This window comes from Schistocerca gregaria, chromosome 6 (assembly GCF_023897955.1).
Source record: "Schistocerca gregaria isolate iqSchGreg1 chromosome 6, iqSchGreg1.2, whole genome shotgun sequence".
Lineage (NCBI taxonomy): Eukaryota > Metazoa > Arthropoda > Insecta > Orthoptera > Acrididae > Schistocerca > Schistocerca gregaria.
The window spans coordinates 352,353,901-352,369,871 of record NC_064925.1 but is presented as its reverse complement, the minus strand read 5'-3'; positions in this window follow the sequence as shown (position 1 = coordinate 352,369,871).

The window sequence follows — 15,971 nt, the reverse complement described above, 5'->3', positions numbered from 1 at the left end:
AACTTGAGATATTTTAAGTAATGTGTGTTCTGAACTACATTGGACAACCTGTGATTTTTTAAATATATATTTTGGATGAAAGGTCCTCGGAATCCAGAAAACGAATAAATTTTATTTTCCTTACTACGTTCAGCTACAAACGAGACATCTTCAGATCAGGTTTGAAATCTCCTAACTCCTGACTTTATAAATTAATCGTCTTTTTTGGCGTTGTCAGTATTAGAAACGAGCGGTCTGCAGTAATTTTTATTATCTATTAAGGATTCAAATTTCTCGTCTTCAAGATTAACAACGTTAACAAACACAATATAATTACCAAGGTGGCAGGAGACTTCAAACAATTGTGTGAGGTCAGAAGACGGCTGATTTGCAGCTGAAGCTAGTAATCAGAATAAAATTTGTTTGTAATCACGACATTCGAGGATTTTTAATCCATTGCGACAGACCATTTTGGTCCAGCGTTGGCAGTTGAACAAAAATTGTGAAGTTGCCAAGTCAGGTCACAGGAGGCTTCAAAGACCGTAATATTTGAATATGGCGCATGTGTAGTTGAAACTAGTATTCACAATAAAATTTGTTTGAAATCTTGACTTCAAGGATTTTTTGATCAACATATATTATAAAAGCAAGTAACAATGTGCGGCCCGGTAGGATCAAGGTGTTATATGGTGTGGTAGCCCATTGTCCACCATCCATGATATAGGTACCCGTTTCTACCTGGAGGGTATGCTTTAGAAGATATAAGGTCTAGGACGTTTCTCCCTCTAGACATTTCTAGAATATTCGATAAAATTCGAGACTGTTCTAGAACATTCTACAACATTCTAGAGTAGTCGAGAGCACTTGAGAGCATTCCACAAAATCCCGGAATCTTCCACAATGAGCCGGGATATTCTGGAATGTCCGGGAATATTCTGGAACATTTGGGGGATCCCAGACTGTCGGTGAACATCCCATACCATTGTTAAATATCTTAGAGCACTCTGAATGTTGTGGAATGTCCTGGATCATTGTGGATCAGTCGAAAGCTTTTTGGATTGTTCTGGAATTCACCACTGGTGGGGCAACCCATTACTAGAGGTGTATAAAACAAGCCCTGTCCTGACTCGATGGCCTGAACTTCTATTCCGCCCCCATGAATTCGCATGCTCAAGCCACCTCATCTCATGTCAACTACTCTTCCTCACATCATCGGTCATCCCCCAACATGTCATGTCATTCACCCCACCAAGCACGCCACCGCCCTTCCACCCACTCTGTCCCCAATGTTGGCCTAATCACGACAGGCCCTTCCTCTTTCCACTTCTTCAGCTGTCACCCTCTGACTTCTTCCTCTCCCCCCCCCCCCCCCCCCAAATCCATCACTTCAAGATTGTCTGCCACCACCATCAAGACGCCGCTATTAAGAAGAAGAGGCCAGGATAATGGCCTTCCGATTTCACTCACTCTATTCCTCCTTCTCTCCTCCATTCTATAATTTAATAGTAATCCCCGGCTAGTCCATGGGCCGTTCTTTTTCCCCCACTCTTCTACTGTCCCTTCCACTGTCCTGTCTTCTTAAAAAAAATGGCCAGTCAATTGGGCCGTTCGTTTTCCCATTTCTCTCACTATCTCTCTGACTATTCTTTCACCTAAAAAAAAAACAGCACTAAAGTCAAGTAACCACCAAACCGTCATGACATCCCGCATCAGTCTTCATGTAAGTAGGAGAAGCTCCTCAGTTGCGATAAAACTTCGATCACAGCAGAGGGTTCAACCCTCAGTATATGTGCGAGCGAGGGTTAGAACGTCAGTTTCTTATCAGTTGCGAAGAGAGGAACCGAAAATGTAGTGCAGTGAATGAATAAAACTGAACAGTTAGGTATGAGTAGTCAAAGTGATACAGTGACAGAATATAAATAGAAAATAATGTGTGTAAAGTGTACTTAGCGTATTTGTTAGTAAATGTCCATTGATTTATATTTTAGGCATAACACAAGTGTGAAAGAGGAGGAGAATTTGGCAATTCTGCAGCAAATCGGTGTAAACAAAATGAACACCGAAGAAACGAGACAGACGAAGAACGCGAAGCAAGTTTAAGTTCCCAACAAACGATAATGAACACTGTGATTAGCAGAGAAACCAAAGAACAACCTAATGAACAGATTTAACGATCAAAAAGCTTATAATAAAAAGCTGCGAAATCAAGTTAGTAATGAAAATGTCAACCTAGGAGAAGCTCGGACCAGGACAAGGAAACAGTGCAATCTAATAATTGAATCATTCCACTAAGAACCGAAGAAAGAATATAACAAACGCAAAACGTCGTTATCCTGAAAATGGATAACATCTGCCTATTTTGCAATGTGAAAAAATTCGGAAGGGGAACACCAGGATTTTGTTGCTTGACTGCAAAAATACGATTACCACCAATGGTAGCACCCCCGCAGGAATTTTTACATTACATGACCGGGAAAACTGAGGAATCAAAATACTTTCTTCAACTCGTAAGAGAGTTGACACAATCTCATATCAGCTCCCTGAGTAAAGCCTGGTACCGTAGGTGGTCCTCAGTATATGTAAAAAAATTGCGACAACTAGCTATCTCCAACACTGAGAATGTCTAGAAAAATGAAGAACGTGTGAATGTTTAACAACCGAAATACGTCCTATATAGGCAGAAAATACGACTCAGATGTTTAGCTGACAGACAACATTATGGATTAGACGGTCATGACAAAAATTAACTCCTTAGAGTCACTTCGAAAACTATGTCAGTAGATCACGAAAGTAACAATGAAAACGGTTCCTATGCCCCATTGAAAAGAAACTCGCAAGGAGTCTAAGGAAGAATGGTGAAGTCCATTAGAAGCTGGATGCTGACTTAAATTTTCTGTTGCGTACTTTTAATGAACGCAAACAGGTTGACGAAACCTTTGTGGCACAGGCAGTTGAAAGAAATACCAAAGTAACCCAAACAAGTAAGTGGAAAATTAATGTCTAAAAGAGGTGACAGAACACATGTAAATGAAAAAGGAAGAAGTAAAGGGCACCGGAAAATGTCAATACAGTTAAATGGCCATCATGGAGAGAGGAAATAAAAAAAGGTAAGCACATCGAATAAGTGAAATACAAGTCTGGTGGAATTCTAGTAAAACATGATCTCCGTAGATCAACAAATGAGAAATAGTTCAGAATAAAATGTAAAAAAGAAACTGCTTCTATATAATTATTGCACTTCTTGTGAATCTGTGTCTAAGATAGGAAATGAAATTCAGCAACATAAGATAAATGCTCAAATGCATTAGTGTTATACGAATAATGCAGCAATTAGTCACACGATACAGGGTCTATACAAGGGCGATGTACTTGAGGACAATATTATGGAAGTGGAAGAGGATGTAGATGAAGATGAAATGGGAGATACGATACTGCGTGAAGAGTTTGACAGAGCACTGAAAGACCTGAGTCGAAACAAGTTCCCCGGAGTAGACAACATTCAATTGGAACTACTGACGGCCATGAGAGAGCCAGTCCTGATAAAACTCTACCATCTGGTGAGCAAGATGTATGAGACAGGCGAAATACACTCAGACTTCAAGAAGAATATAATAATTCCAATCCCAAAGAAAGCTGATGTTGACAGATGTGAAAATTACCGAATTATCAGTTTAATGAGTAACAGCTGCAAAATACTAACGCGAATTCTTTACGGACGAATGGAAAAACTAGTAGAAGCCGACCTCGGGGAAGATCAGTTTTGATTCTGTAGAAATGTTGGAACACGTGAGGCAATACTGTCCCTACGACATACCTTAGAAGCTAGATTAAGGATAGGCAAACCTACGTTTCTAGCATTTGTAGACTTAGAGAAAGCTTTTGACAATGTTGATTAGAATACTCTCTTTCAAATTCTGAAGGCAGCAGGGGTAAAATACAGGGAGCGAAAGGCTATTTACAATTTGTACAGAAATCAGATGGCAGTTATAAGAGTCGAGGGACATGAAAGGGAAGCAGTGGCTGGGAAGGGAGCAAGACAGGGTTGTAGTCTCTCCCCGATGTTATTCAATCTGTATATTGAGCAAGCTCCTTCGATGGCGGCCACTGAGTGACGCGCGTTTCTTCGGCTCGCGAGTTTTTCCGCTCATTGAAGGTGTTACAGAGAAGTGCGGCAGTCCACAACGTGTGCATCCGACTAAACAAGTGTTACTTGCCGTGGTGTATTGTTCTCCGTTGATTACCACAAGTGATAAGTGATAAGTGAGTGAAAAATGGGAAGAGCACGAGTAAGCGGCAGCAGGCGAGGCTACAGGGGTGCAGGCAGCGCGGGCGCCCGGTCTCCGGCGGCAGGTGAGGCCCCGCTTCCCGACATCGGGGAGCTCGTCCGGTCCCAGGTGAGTGCGGCGCTGCACAGCAAAGACACGCTAGACGTAATCGTCCAGTCCATCACGGACTCCGTGACGGCCGCGGTCATGGACAAACTACAAGAGTCTGTCGGGCGCAACAGCACCGAAATCCAGTCTCTTAGAAAGTCCCTGGCCGCACAAGAGAAAAAAGCCGCCGACCTAGAGGCTAAACTGTCTGCTGCCACCGATGAAATTGAGCAGTATCAGCGAAGGAACAGCTTGCGCTTGTTCGGGGTAGCTGAAAACGATCGCGAAAACACCGACGACCTGGCCATTAGCCTCGTGCGTGAGAAACTTGGCGTGCAGATCGACGTGGCCGATATTGACAGAAGCCACCGTGTTGGGCGCAGGACACCAGGTGCCATGAAACCCAGGCCCATAATAATTAAATTTGTGTCTTACCGGAAAAGAGCTGAAGTGTTTGCTCAGAAAAGAAAACTCGCCAAGAGTGGGGTTACCCTGAGGGAAGATCTGACGCGCGAAAGACTAAATGTTTTGAACGCTGCGATCACACAGTTTGGCCTTCAAAATGTATGGACCCAGGATGGCAGGATCGTAATCAAGACGGAAGGAGGGAGGAAAACGGTGACAAACATGTTCGAACTGAAAGACTGAGCGAAATCTCGCGAGACACAAAGTCTCATATTGTAATCTGTTTAATATAAGTTAATTTTTTTATTCTTTCTATTCATTTTTTTAGCTTAAATACTGCTCCGTTATTTCTATAAGTACCATAAGTACTCTATTTAAAATCAGTCAATTGTTTCACAAAAATATTGTTTCTTTATTTGTCTATTATAAGTGCTCATGTATATTCATATTGTCAGTCAAATGGGAATTAACATCCTCCATTAACAGGAATCTCCTTACAACCGCCTTTCTATATCTGTTATTTCCATCTTCGCCACTACCACTACTACTACTACTATCTTTTTCGTAACTACTACTGCCACTTTCCATCTTTCTTTTCACTCCCTTCTTCGATACTTCCAGCGTGTTTTTCACCTTTAGTCCACAGACGCTTGAGTCAGTCACGACCTTGGACACACCTGTAAATATGTCTTGCCCCGCGAAATCCAGCTTTTGTCCCTCTTCCGGCCAGCAGGTAAACGGAGCGCGCTCGGTCCTACAGGCGGCCACAATGGGACGGACCGGTTCCGGCGGCGGGCTCTTTGTGGCCCACGCGAACGCGCAGTCGCTAACGGCTCACTTCGACGAGTTCTGTGACCTGTTCTGCCAATCGCTGTTCCACATTATCCTCGTCTCGGAAACTTGGTTGAAACCAAACATTTCTTCCGACGCTATCCGAATCGCTGGTTACTCTTTCCTAAGGGCAGATCGTGAAACACGACGCGGGGGTGGTGTGGGTGCCTATGTTCGCTCTGATCTGACACCTACTGTGCTATGCACATCGGATGCAAAGGGCGAAGGAGAAGCAGAGTTCTTGTTTTTCGAAATAAATACATCAAATCAGAAACTGCTAATTGGAGTAATCTATAAACCTCCAAACGTCGGTGCCATGTCCTCCTTTCAGTCTGCCCTGTCCTCACTCGTGACACAGTATGAACACATAATCATTATGGGCGACACAAACATCGACTTACAGTTAAAATCTCCCTCTGCCGAAAAACTAAGGCGACTGTTCCACTCCAATGATATGAGTTTAACACCGCTGGACCCAACTCATCACACGCCACACAGCCACACAATCATAGATATAATAGCAACAAAGCGACCAGATAAAATAATCCGCGCCAATCAGACATCCGCTCCGGGACTCTCTGCTCATGACGTGATATTTTTAAATTACTCAATGCATACTACCAAAGAAAAATCTCACCTGGTAACCTACAGAAACTTAAAAAATGTTAACCATGACGCTCTTCAAAAGGATTGCTCAGACATCCCTTGGCATGATATAAACGATGAACCGACTTTAGACGAAAAAATTCGGCAATTATGTCGCAAAATTATTGCACTGTATGATAAACATGCTCCTCAACGCACTGTTAAGGTAAAGAGAGCTCCCGCTCCGTGGCTCACCACTGAATTACGTCAGTTAATGAATAAACGTGATGCTGCACATAGGGCCTTCAAGCGTAACCCAACTCCCGAGGCGTACGAAGCTTATAGGAAACTCCGAAACAGAACCAAGCAAAGCGTGAGGAATGCCAAAATCAGACATGCCCGCTCTGTCGTATGCGGCATATCAAAACCTGGTGCACTGTGGAAAAAGCTGCGCAGTTTCGGTATAGGGAAGCGAAGATCTGACGCTGTTTATCAAGCGTCTGCAGAAGAATTAAACGATTTCTTCTCAACAGCTGCAAACTGCCACGCAGCGACAAATTACCAGCCCCAAGATATCAATCTCTCGAGAGACAAGTTTTTCCTAAAACATGTCACTACCGGCACAGTACACAAGGCAATTATGAGAATCTCTTCCGAGGCAGTAGGAAATGATGGAGTGAGCATTGGCATGATTAAGAACGTCGTAGACACTATTATTCCTGTTATCACAGACATCTTCAACCTGTCTCTTGTCAGTAGTACATATCCTACTGAGTGGAAGCAAAGTTTAATTAAGCCTATACCCAAGACTGACAACCCTAAGTCGCCAGGTGACTACAGGCCGATCAGCATACTACCTGCAATTTCTAAAGCCCTAGAGCACATCGTCCATGAACAACTGACGGATTACCTCAAAACTCATAACATCCATGACGAATATCAGTCAGGCTTTCGAAAGCACCATAGTACAGCAACCGCATTAATCAAAGTAACTGATGACATTAAACATGCTATGGACAGACGTGAAGCTACTATCCTAACACTGCTTGACTTTAGCAAGGCTTTTGACACAGTTGACTTCGATATATTACTAATTAAAATGAAACAGCTGAATTTCTCAAACAGCGCAATACAATGGTTCGACAGCTACCTCAAAAACAGAAGTCAACAAGTCATTTGTGGGTCGGAAAAGTCATCATGGAAAAGCGTGCGCTCTGGAGTTCCCCAAGACTCCGTCCTTGGTCCACTACTCTTCTCACTGTACATTAATGATATTTCTTCAGTGATTCACTCCTGCAACTACCATCTTTATGCCGACGACATCCAACTGTACATAAGTGCAAGCCCCAAAAACATTGCTGGCGCAGTAGCGAGTATGAACGCAGATCTTTGTTCTGTTTCTCGATGGGCACAGAACCTAGGTCTGAAACTAAACCCCAAGAAATCCCAGGTCATACTTATATCTCATCCAAAGTTAATCAGCCGGTACTTTCGCGAAACAGTCCCTAAAATACTCCTCAATGGTACCCAACTACCATACCAAAAAACAGTAAAAGACCTTGGAATAATCTTGGATGAACACCTAAACTGGGAAGAACAAACAGTCACAGCTTGCCGGAAATCGCTCTCCTCCCTACATGCAATTCAAAAGTTTAGAAAAATATTTCCAACCCATGTTAAACAAAAATTAGTCCAAACACTAGTCTTGCCTAATCTTTACTACTGCGATGTAGTTCAACACGGCACAAATAGTGAAAATTCTAGATGCCTCGAGCTAGTGATGAATGCTTGCGTTAGATACGTGTGCAATATTCGGTTGTATGATCATATCAGTCCTTCATACTCCCAGCTAGGTTGGATACGCCCACATACGGCACGCGATCTCCACACGATGTGCTTACTTCATCGATTTCTTAGCCACTGGTGCCCCCAATACTTATCTTCTCACATTAAACACCTATCGTCATTCCACAATCGCAACACCAGATCGGATACGTCTATCATCTTGGCTGTACCTTTACATAACACAAAATCTTTCTCCGTGTCATTCTCCATCTCAGCCATACGACTATGGAACGCGCTCCCCTGTGATCTGCGTCTTATCCAGAACTACTCAACATTCAAGAGGGAACTCAAAGCTTACATATTAGGGACGGTATAACCACCATTCTTGTGCCCCTCCCATCTCTTTCTTTCTCCTCTCCATCACAGCTTCGAATTTTACCGTTCTATTTCTCTTCCTCTAACCTATCTACCTCTTATATATCTCTTTCACCCCATTCTATCGTCTTATGTCTCTGCTCGATGAGAATAACTCACAAGCTGCAAGAACATAACGAGAAAATTCCCAACTAACAATGGGACTGACATTCAGAAAAGAAAAGTATGTTTACTTTCATATACATAGTCATTATTATTATTATTATTATTACTATTATTATTATTATTATTATTATTATTATTATTGATTGTTATAATTATTTTTTATTGTTATAATTATCATTATACTACTGTTATAATATCTATTTTTTTTCTTTAACATCAATACTGCATAATAGGCTATATGTCCTTAATGTTAAGTAGAAACTGTAACTCGTTCAACCTGAGTATGCCTGGTTAGGTGTAAGAGAAGGCCTGAAGGCCCTAATCTTGCCAGGTAAAATAAATGCATAAATAAATAAATAAATAAATAAATAAAGGAAACAAAAGAAAAATTCGGAGTAGATATTAAAATATATGGAAAAGAAATAAAAATGTTGAGGTTCGCCGATGACATTGTAATTCTGTCAGGACTTGGAAGAGCAGTTGAACGGAATGGATAGTGTCTTGAAAGGAGGATATAATATGAACATAAAAAAAAGCAAAACGAAGATAATGGAATGTATACGAATTAAGTCGGGTGATGCTGAGGGAATTAGATCAGGAAATCAGACACTTAAAGTAGTAAAGGAGTTTTGCTATTTGGGGAGCATAATAACTGATGATGGTCGAAGTAGAGACGATATAAAATGTAGACTGGCCATGGCAAGGAAAGCGTTTCTGAAGAAGAGAAATTTGTTAACATCGAGTATAGCTTTAAGTGTCAGGAAGTAATTTCTGAAAGTATTTGTATGGAGTGTAGCCATGTATGGAAGTGAAACATAGACGATAAATAGTTGGACAAGAAGAGAATAGAAGCTTTCGAAATGTGGTGCTACAGAAGAATGCTGAATATTAGATGGGTAGATCACATAACTAACGAGGAAGTATTGAACAGGATTGGGGAGAAGAGAAGTTTGTGGCACATCTTGGCCAGAAGAAGTGATCGGTTGGTAGGACATGTTCTGAGGCATCAAGAGATCACCAATTCAGTATTGGAGGGCATCGTAGATGGTAAAAATCATAGAGGGTTATAATCACAAACGGTGGGTTATAGTCCCGTGCTGATATCAATAATTTGCAGAAACAGACGAGAAAAATATTTTTAAAGTCTGTGAAGCACCGAGCGTTAACGTCTGTGTCATTAAAGTAAGTATAGGAAATAAATGTAATATAATTAGTAATAAGAACCCATGAAAGTTCTATATTATCCTTCACTATTGACGACAATGGCTCAGGAAGGAAGTCAGTTTTGATCAAGAAAAATGTTTGATCATTTGCCGAATACTAGGACATGTCTGACTGGCAGCGAAATAAGTTTTAAATTTCAACTAAAATGATGACCTCTGGACAGCTCCTTCCAGTCTGTAAACGAATTTTTATTTAAATAGTGATAGCCTGTAAAATAAAACCAAGTTTTTATGTATCATTGCTTGAGTAGGACTAAAAAATTCACTCCTGGAAATTGAAATAAGAACACCATGAATTCATTGTCCCAGGAAGGGGAAACTTTATTGACACATTCCTGGGGTCAGATACATCACATGATCACACTGACAGAACCACAGGCACATAGACACAGGCAACAGAGCATGCACGATGTCGGCACTAGTACAGTGTATATCCACCTTTCGCAGCAATACAGGCTGCTATTCTCCCATGGAGACGATCGTAGACATGCTGGATGTAGTCCTGTGGAACGGCTTGCCATGCCATTTCCACCTGGCGCCTCAGTTGGACCAGCGTTCATGCTGGACGTGCAGACCGCGTCAGACGACGCTTCATCCAGTCCCAAACATGCTCAATGGGGGACAGATCCGGAGATCTTGCTGGCCAGGGTAGTTGACTTACACCTTCTAGAGCACGTTGGGTGGCACGGGATACATGCGGACGTGCAATGTCCTGTTGGAACAGCAAGTTCCCTTGCCGGTCTAGGAATAGTAGAACGATGGGTTCGATGACGGTTTGGATGTACCGTGCACTATTCAGTGTGCCTCTTAAACTGGCGTGCGAGCGCGGCCAAGCGCACGGACACGTCAGATCATTAATAATTTGCTGTACTCTGCGATACTAGGCACCTCCATTGCAGACGTTCTGAAACACCACTACAAGGGCTGTTCTTAAAGTATGGTCCGATCGGGCCCGAAATGGAAACCACAGTGAAACTCCCAGATAAATTTCGTGTAACAAATTAGTCACTTTGCGTATGACGGTAAGTGCAACTTCGAATGGCTCTGAGCACTTTGGGACTTAACATCTATTGTCATCAGTCCCCTAGAACTACTTAAACCTAACTAACCTAAGGACATCACACAACGCCCAGTCATCACGAGGTAGAGAAAATCCCTGACCCCGCCGGGAATTGCAGCCGGAAACCCGGAAGCGGGAAGCGAGAACGCTACCGCACGACCACGAGCTGCGGACCAAGTGCAACTTCGGTGTTTTGTAGATGATGTTGATATGAATCACAAAGTGTTATTCGATTATAAATTCCTCCACCATCTCGGCAGATCTGGATGAAACTGGGAAAAGGGTACCTTGAAAATATCATTAGAAACTCGTGGCTGAAACCAGTGACGTATCGTCAATATTCAGGAGCGACTGTACATACTAATAGTATTCTTGACGCAACCATTTTTACCTCTTTTCTCAGCTACTATCAGCTGGCTTCTCTATCAGTAGGTATCAGCAAGTAGGTCCTCATACTTAGTGTTAAGCATTTGGACAGCCGGTCTTGGTTGTCAACAACGCATCGTTGGATATGGAGCCCCTCTGCATGTGCAATAAGCCGACCGCGGCCAATACGCGGTCTGTTTGACGTATCATCTAAATATATATGCCTAAACTCGTGCAAACACCATTTTGCTGTAATGAACGGACAGCCAATACAGACGGCAAGCCAATTAGCTGACATCTCATCTTGTTATTACATAGTTATGTACTAAGTGGAGCGGATACACAGGAAATGACTTAAATGCTTAACTTGCAGCTTTTCAAATACTGTAAACATCAAAGTTTGACTAGGCGAGTCGTATCACTGCAGTGCCACTACACATTTCTGGTGAAAAAGTCTTGACGCAGGCCGATATATTCTTACTAGACGTCGTCGATTTCGTGTGAATTTCAAACTGTACGACAAATTTAGCAGAGAATATTGAGAAAGGAACACTGTCTTATTATTTCTTGTCTTGTGGAATGATAGTTTTGAGTGCTTAGTGTTGATAAATCGCAAATACCGGCACTACCGGGAAGCTAAATATTGAGATTAAAGGTTAGCTTTCCTACATCACAGTCGTTCTACTAAGCTGGTCGCACAGCAACACTTGATGCATCTAACAACTAGGATACGGAAGCAGAACTCCCAAAGATACGACAACTGATGGATATCCGTTGTATCAGTTTGCAGAAACGATACATTTAAGGTGACCTACCAATTCCTCCATACAGCGAACATAGGACTTAAGAACTTTGTTGTCCGCATCGCAAACGTGGACTGCATATGCCAGACACACATGAGACTGTCTCTTATAACAATGGAAACATCACCAATTTAACGTCATATTCTAAGAAGAAGAAAAAGTATTTTTGCAAGATATCAGTCCTAGCAACCAATCCAATGTGAAAATTTGGATCATAATTCTGATAGCACGCAATTATGACCTGAAAGCACAGCTTTTAAAATTCCTCACACTTCGGCTCTTTGTCACTCGACACGCCCCACTGCAATCACCTATAATAATGCCGGAGCGCTAAGAATTATACAGCAGAGAGAGAGAGTAAAATGTCTATGAACTGCTGTTTTGGCATTCGTAACATGCTTTCTTCATTTCTTAAAGTGCATGGTGTCTAACCTGGCACATGCGCCACAGATATCAATGCTCTGCACATATTAAGGTATGGGGTCACAAATGGCGGTGTAAATGAATAGAACGAAATACTGTGTCGTTAAAGAAGTAGTGCAGCACTATTTCATTATGAACAGCGTTGTTGTGCTCCATTTTCTTTAGATTTTAAAGCTAGCACTCAACTCCCCTCCCTCATTTCCAACTCCTGTGGGGGGGATGCAGTTTCTACCTCCCCTTCCCACCTCCCAAATTCACTTGGAGTTTTATTTGACCTATAGGCAGAACCAGTGAATAAATTATGCTGCAGTCAAGAAACTAAATTTGCTATCCCTATACATTGGTAACTATTATCCTCTGCATCTGCATAACAACATACTGTTCAAAATAATTTTTATCACCACCCTCATTACCTGCTGTTCGGTTCCTCTTAAATCTTAACCCAAAGAAATGGTTCAATTGGCTCTGAGCACTATGGGACTTAACATCTGAGGTCATCAGTCCCCTAGAACTTAGAACTACTTAAACCTAATTAAACTAAGGACATCACAAACATCCATGCCCGAGGCATGATTCGAACCTGCGACCGTAGTGGTCGCGCGGTTCCAGACTGAAGCGCCTAGAAATGCTGGGTCACACTGGCCGGCAAAATCTAATCCAATACACATGCGCAGATCTTCAGGTGGTGATAAAGGTGTTTTGATCACTATAGTCTCGCGGTCACGTAGGCACAAGGCATGTGCGGTCATATCGAAAATGCCAAACACAGGCCACCAATGCCTAAAGAGCAGTCGGGACGCTTGACCTGGCTGGCCGCAACGGAACGTCCATCACACTGCACGAACAACCCAACAGTTAAGAAAATAAAAACAACGTGATAACCTAATGGGAGGAGAGGCTGTATTCTAACATTCCCTTCACGACCACCCTCCTTCACTATGTCAAATCGCTTTTCAGCAGTCTAGTTTCGCAAATATTTGGTTCAAAAGTGGTTCAAATGACTCTAAGCACTATGGGACATAACACCTGAGGTCACCAGTCTCCTAGACGTAGAACTACTTAAACCTAACTAACCTAAGGACATCAGACACATCCATGTCCGAGGTAGGATTCGAACCTGCAACTGTAGCAGCAGCACGGTTCCATCCTGAATCACCTAGAACCTCTCGGCCACAGCAGCCGGTTTATTTTATTTGGGTACCAGTTTTGGCGATTCACTACATCTTCAGGCCGACGTGTAGAAGACTGCATCTCTGGTCAAAGCATTCGAATACTGGTATCTGTAGTTTTCTGCTTGATATAACGATCACTTCAACCATCATCTGCCGTCAAAGTGATCGCTACAGCAAGCAGGTATCTGCAGATACCAAAATTCGAATGTTAGCCCCTATTTGCGCACAAAAATTAAGAGAACACTGTTTTTATATTTGTGTAGGGTTTTTCTTTTCGCTATGTAACTGGAAAAGAGCTACGGAAAACTTCAGGATACGTGAGAAGAGTGTTTTTCATCGAGAGACTCTCGCAGTAATTCGGAAACGTGAAATTAGCACACTTATTATGGTAACTCTTCAGGCTTTCCCGGTGAGATCCTGACATGTGGAAGAATCGGGTCAACAGCCGGATGTTTGTGTCGCTCTGGCACAATATTTCGGCCACGTAACTCGTTGCCTTCTTCAGGTGCTACCTGAGACTGCCATGTTGAGGATCATGTCCAATATTTATGTCCAGAGGGCGCTGGGTGTACTCTTTACCGTCCGCGCCCGCCTGGCGCTGCTTGTAATATGTTGTCTCTTCCCCGGTGTTCCCTCGGACGTCCACGCCCGACTTGGGCGCCATCTCAGGCAGCTCTCTGAAGCCTGTCCTGTGTTGGGCGTTCCATTCGCAGTCCGCGCCCGTCAGGTGGTGCTCCTGAGGTTTTTACTCCTCCCTCGTGCTCCCACGGACGTCGGCACCCGGCTCGTCCATCATCTGTGGTCGTGGCAGTTGTCTGGGGCTGGACCCGCATGTGGCGTTCCGTTCGTGGTCCGCGCCCTTTTGATGCTGCTCCCGAGGTGTTGGCACTTCCCTGGTGCTCCGACAGACGTCCGCGCCCGCCTAGTCCACCGTCTCCAGTTGTGGCAGCCGCCTATGGCACGTCTCGCGTCGGGGGCTCTGTTTGCGGTCCGCACCCGCCTGGCGCTGCTTGTAAGGTGTTGTTTCTTCCCCAGTGCTCTCTCGCACGTCTGCGCCCGACTTGGTCTCCATCTGTGGCAGCTCTCTGATGCCTGTCCATTGTTGGGCGCTCCATTCGCGGTCCGCTCCCGCCTGGCGCTGATCTTGCGATGTTGGCACTTCCCTGGTGCTCCGACGGTCGTCTGTGCTCAGCTCGTCCATTATCTGCGGTCATGGCGGCTGTCAGAGGCCCGTCCTACGTCGGGAGTTGCGTTCGCAGTCCGCATCTGGCTGTCGCTGCTCCTGCAGTGTTACTACTTCTTGAGGAGTTTGTTCGTTCATTTCGTTGAGCCCTGATAAGCTCCAGGGCCGGACTCCACGCCGAGCTGAGCTGGTAACCGCTGTCTCGGTTTATTAGGTTGTCTGTGACCTTGATCTCGATGGGTTTCTTTATGACACTGTCCCACTCTTGGCGTCTGAGTCATAATTTTCGTGTTGTTATCGTCCATTGAGTAGCTGAGCTCCATACAGTGCTCCGCTATGGCAGATTTTGTTGCCTGTCCGAGTCTGGCGTGCCTCTGGTGTTCTTTGCACCTGACGTCCACTGTCCTGGTTGCCTGACCAATGTATGACTATCCACACTGGTACGGGATGTTATAAATGCCTGGTTTACGTAGCCCCAGGTCGTCCTTCACACTCCCTAGCATGGTCCCAACTTTGGAGGATGGACAGAAGATACCCTTTATATCATATTTTGAAAGAATTCTGCTGATATTTGCAGAAATAGGTCCAGCATATGGCAGGTATGCCACCTTCTTCACCTCCTCTGGCTCCTCTTGTGTACATTGTGGTTGAGTGGTAGTACGAAGTGACCATTGGATGTCTGTGGAGGGGTATCCATTTCTGCTGAACACCAGCTGTAGATGATCTATCTCTGTGGCCACACTTTCTGTATCTGACAGAGCTTGAGCCCTGTGAACTCCATTCTTCCAAGACTCCATTCTTCTGTGCCATGTGGTGGCAGCTCCTGGCTTGAAGGTATAAGTCAATGTGGATGGGCTTACAATACACTCTGACTTATACCTTCAAGCCAGTAGCTGCCACCACCTGGCACAGAAGAATGGAGTCTTGAAAACATTAGTTCACCGGGCTAGAGCTCTGTTAGTTATGGAAAGTCTGGCCACAGAGATAGAACATCTACAGCTGGTGTTGAGCAGAAATGGATACTCCTCCACAGACATCCAAAGGGCACTTCGTACTATCACTCAAAACAATGTACACAAGAGGAGCCAGAGGAGGCGAAGAAGGTGGCATACCTGTCATATGTTGGACCTATATCTGCAAAGACCATCAGAATTCTTTCAAAATATGATATAAAGGCTATCTTCTGTCCACCCTCCAAAATTGGGACCATGCTAGGGAGTGTGAAGGATGACCTGGGGCTGTG